The sequence below is a fragment of the Clytia hemisphaerica genome, unplaced genomic scaffold (genome assembly GCF_902728285.1).
Source record: "Clytia hemisphaerica strain Z4C2 unplaced genomic scaffold, Clytia hemisphaerica genome assembly, whole genome shotgun sequence".
Taxonomy (NCBI): Eukaryota; Metazoa; Cnidaria; class Hydrozoa; order Leptothecata; family Clytiidae; genus Clytia; species Clytia hemisphaerica.
The window spans coordinates 970249-975505 of record NW_027103633.1 but is presented as its reverse complement, the minus strand read 5'-3'; the positions used below and the strand labels follow the sequence as shown (position 1 = coordinate 975505).

At 36.7% G+C, this 5257-nt stretch overlaps 1 long non-coding RNA gene across 1 annotated transcript; it reads left to right on the top strand.

Annotated features, from left to right (window-relative positions):
• Window positions 1–1567: 1567 nt before the first annotated feature.
• LOC136802700 (uncharacterized) lies at window positions 1568–2141 on the top strand. Its single transcript, XR_010846036.1, has 3 exons — window positions 1568–1639; window positions 1746–1931; window positions 2083–2141. It is a non-coding gene; the product is annotated as an uncharacterized lncRNA (long non-coding RNA).
• Window positions 2142–5257: the final 3116 nt, after the last annotated feature.

Sequence of the window (5257 nt, the reverse complement as noted above, 5' to 3'; positions counted from 1 at the left end):
GTGAATAGTTTTCAAAAGGGGAACGAGGAGGCGCAACCATGGTTTGCGTCGACAGGAGAATTTTTCAATTTAGTATGGCTAAAACCGCTTCATTTACTCTCTTTTTTCCAAAATATGGTTTAAACATCACAGGATTCCTTTGATCAATCTACTTAAAATTACACGTCATAATAAACCTGTTGCTTCTTTCTGTTTGGCTTTGCTACAAATGCATCTAAGAATAAGCATCTAAGAAAGAGAGGGAAATGTCAGTTACGGAGGAAGCGCAACCATGGTTTGCGCTGACGGGAAAAAATTTTCAATTTTCGACCTTTTCATAGCGTTCGACTTTATTTTGAAGACTAGCTAGCAACTGCTAAAAACAATCGGAAGTTACAAGGATAAATGGCAGATGAATAGAACTGTATGCACCGTTTCTTTTATGTTTTAAAATGGAGTCAAATCTAAAGGAGGCCCCACCATAGTTGGGGCCGACCAAGAAAATTTTGAAATTTAAACCCTCTAAATTGGCTAAAATGGACATAGAAATACGATTCAACTAATAAATATAATTTTCACGATCACGCTGAACTGCAAATTTCACGCCATCACGCCTAAAAAAACTCGATTTCACGATCACGCCGGCACTTCATTTTCGCGCCATCACGCCATTTTTTTCAAAATTTCACGCCATCACGCCACGAAAAACCCTCCATCACGCCATCACGCCAACCGCTGGGGGGGCCTCTTAAAAGCATACCATGAGCTTACTCAACTGGGCGAATATTTTCCACGAACACACAACATTGAGAAGACTCAAAAAGAATTGGCGTTGCTGTTTGTTATCATCAACATGTCTGGAAAGGCAATTGGAGCTCAATGTTCCCTTCTAGGAGAACTAGAAAATGACATTCGGTTGAGGGATATCACCCAAGGGATCGCTAAGGTAATTGGCCTAAACTGAAATTCAAAAACCAAGTATATAAAAATAAACAATTTTAAGTTAAAAAACTTAGAGGGAGCATTGGCGCTAGTATGAAACGACAAACTTTTATATTTACGTTATATCTTAGTTGAAGATCAGTGGTGATGGTACAAAGCTGACAAGGAAATCAAATCTCGTGGTGCTGTCCTATACAACCCTGGAAGAAAACAAAGAAAACTAATTCAAGTCGTCAGGTATAAAAAGGAAGAATCATGCTAAAGACAGACTTAAAATGAGCGGTGTGGTGTGGTGGACCAAAACTTTAAAAAATTATAGGATGTCCTTTTAAAAACACTTTTTTTCACATTACAGCCAATAACGCTATCGGGGTAGCCATGGTTGACGAATCTTACAACGATATTTCAACAAGCTTTGCTGATTATCATAAATGATGTACACACTATAAGTGAAAACCAAATAATTCGCACTCATGGGAGAGACATCCCAATTAATTTGATGATTGGTGGAGATTACAAGGTAAAAGGATTTTTTTCAAATAGAAAAGACTCCCCAAACATACTGAAATAAACCGAAAAACCTGCTTTGTTTTTTCAAGCAAGGCTTGTTTTACTTAAAAACTAAATTTACCTTTCAGTTCATGTTAACACTACTTGGCATGAAGGCTGCCACATCGAAACATTCGTGTATATACTGTGACATCTCAACAGAAGACAGGTAACCGATACTCCTATAAGAAAATTGATAGAAATTTATCCACATATCTGAGTCTTGAACATTATTTTGTAAATTACAGTCAAAGGTTATCAAGTTTTACTTCTAGACAATATCCTGAAAAGACTGGTAAACCAAGAACGACAAAGAATTGGACATCCCAGCCTGGAGTCAAAGCCAAACCTATATTTGAAAATGTGCCATTGTGTAAATACATGGTGGATTACACCTACTACTAAGAGTTACAGACCGACTTAAAGATGGTCTCTTCCATACTATCATAGATCAGGATCAGGTAGGTTTGTAAAAATTAATTACTTTTTTTGGACTTCTTTCTTTGATCTACTTTTAGAGTTAGAAAAGACCCATCTTAATTCATAGCTCAAACATCTATTACTTTTGAATAAGCCCTCTTAATAGATACGAATTCCTTTACAGACTTTCAGAAAAATGGAGACAACAAAGGGCAGACAGCCTTGATCAGTGCAATGAAGGGATGTGGGATAGAACTATGAATGGACCTCCCTGATGGGAAATGATAAAAAGAAAATGCTCCGGAAGCTACCAAGCCATTTTCATGACTTTTTACCACCAGCGCAGGTTGAACCAACAAAAGAATTGTGGAATGTAAGTTGCCTGGTAAATGCTTAAGTGGAGGCATTCTTGATGCTTTGAATATAATTTAGGAGGCGTACTGTATAACCCGGACCCGGACCGGACCCTGGACCCCGAGAAAACCCAGACGCCGGACTTTTACGAAAACCCGGACCCCTCGTAATTTTTCGAGAAAACCCGGACCCCATCTAAATTTACGAGAAAACCCGGACCCTGTCCAAATTTACGAGAAAACCCAGACCCCCATCTAAATTTAAGAGCAAACCCGGACCCCATCCATGCCATGTTCTTAGGGTTCTCGGAGGAAATTAAAATTCCGGGGTTGGCCAGGAAATATTATAATTAGCGTTTATCTATTTTCCAGTGTTTCTAAATATTGTAGCAAGATTATTGTTCTAGAAAGTTCATAAAGTCCTAATAGATCCAGATTAGTATAATTTCATCAGAAAAAACATCCATCGATCTCCTTGTTGCTATTCCATTCCAACTAAATCTTTTCTAGCCAATTCACGTTAATTAATATCGAAGTCTATCTAGGTTCTTTTCCTGTTGTCGTCTTGGAGCAAAACATTCTTAGCCCTTGTTTTAGCATATTAAAGCCTATCGAAAGCTTTTTTCTGGTTTGTGTTTTTGTGGACAATTCTCGTCCATACACTTAAGGCTATATTAAGCTCTATATACCGGGCCGACATTTTTAAACGTTTGTAATATATATGTACATGGATATACCCTCAGGGGTGATAAAAGAGAAAGATTATTATTTAAACCAAAGCTCCTTATTGATTGAGAACAATTTTAACATAACGGAAAAGGACAGCCAAGAAGTCTGCTTTGTTGAAAATTTGCACAAAATACTTTGCAGAAAGTGGTACTATGGAAGTCCATTCTATACTCCTAAATGATAGTTGAAAGATCAGCAGTTGAAAGGTTGATTAAAATAGAAATCAAAGCACACAATAAAGTATACAGATATATTTGTCCAGAAAGAATTGGCATGTTGTTTGCTTTGTTTTGGTGTTTAAAAATATGTACTTATCAGTCCTAAAAAAAATACAAATTTGAATATAATGAGGGCAATGAGTCTGGTGGTTAAATGTTACTATATTTACAAGAAAGGATTACTGAAAAATACTGCTGTAGATAAACTAAACTCAAAAACTAAAATTTTACCATAAAATCACATTAAAAATAAATGGCTCACAGTTTTAAAAACAGAGCTAGGCAGAGCTTCAATTCAGTAGGTATAGAGCTTTCAAGACTTGAAAAGAGACAATGCATTGGTTTATACAAGACTAGAGAAAGATGTCAACCATCCACACGGTTTTTTCGATTCATGAAAAAAATAAAGCATTTATCAAAAAAAGGTTCACTTTTTTTTGGTAATCAATTCCAACAAACAACTATCAATATAACAGTTTTTTGAAAATCATCCCACGGTGTAAACATTACTGTAAGTCGTCTAATTCCGACACCTTTCTTTAGAGAAAGGAATAATATGAAAGCTTGAATCACTGATTGAAAAAGGGCTATTCCTCTCTGACCACTTAGCGAAGAAAAACAGTTTCAACCTTTCTATAAATTTCAGCTGATAAAAAGGGTGTCGGAATTAGAGGAGGGGTGTCGACGTTAGACCAAGGTACGGTATCAACCAACAAAACCCACACCAGCAAAATTGTAAAAATAAGTCAATATAATTTCTATGAACAATTTCTCGTAAAATGTTTTTTTTCCAACATTCTGATACCAATCATGGCTGGAGGCATACTCTCGGGTACCTAATAGCCGCCCCCGCTAATTAATCTTTCAAAAATGTTCCACCCAGGACATTCTTATTCCAATCCCCCCCTGCTTATTAATTTTGGGAAAATGTTTTTGAAAGTTCCTTCTTTTGTCCTAATTCTGCTGTATTAGCCTCCTTTTCAAAAAATTTCCACAAAGGACATTTTTATTCATACCCCTCGCTTATTAAGTTTTGAGATTTTTTCCAACCGCCCCGCTTATTCCAATCTCCCCGGCTATTAAGTACCCGAGAGTAGTACCATGTGTAGAATGACTGTGTGGCATTTCATTGCTTTTAATGATCATGATACTTGTTGCTTAAAATGTTTTGCATCAGTTCATCTCCATAACGTCTAGTTGCAAAAATCGGTTTTTATGTCATACACAAACTTGTGTTCACCCCAAGAAAGATTCATTTCACGTGCACTTACATAAGATCAAATACTGTTCTGTTATAAGATTATACCCAAGCCAGAAATAATGAAAAGTCATTGTATAACAACAAAAGTTTATTGAAAATCACCCCACGGTCATGGTGTAGCTAAAGATTTATCAACCAAACAAAACTGACGCCAAGTCAAATCTGTCGATTAAAAATTTCCATGAAAAATATAATTGAAACTTATCTCTTAAAGTGCTTTTTTCAACATTCTGGAGGTGTTCAAAGTTAGAGGTATCATATGTAGAGCCAATCAATACATGAAAAGTCATTTGCTATCCCATTTGCCATGAGATATACGAGTCAACAAATTAAACAAAAACCAACAAATCATGTCTCTTCCCTTTCATGTCACATCGTGTTTATATGGGATAAACCAGAAAATCAATCCACAAAAACAGCCATCTTCCTTTATTATGGAGTGTTCCAAAACTATTGGTAAGTTGTTTGGAAGTAAAGACACCTACACAGTTTGTTTTATTACGCACGAGCGAGCGCAGCGAGCGAGTGCGATTCTTTAGGCAAAAGCGCGGGAAAAAAAGCTGATATGCGGAGTGATAAAATCGATTTTTACCCTTTTTCAGCCTCGTTTCCATTCAGACTTTCGTCGTCGTGTGCAACTGTCTTAAGTCCCAATATGGAGAATTATCGCCTGTACCCGACTGTCTGTTGGAAGCATTGCGTAATGGATTTTTTCGAGCTCCGGCGTGAAAAACAGTAGAATGTTTTTCATACGACGAAGAATACGTCATTTCTTCGAGAAACGTCGCGGGAAAATATAAGTATCC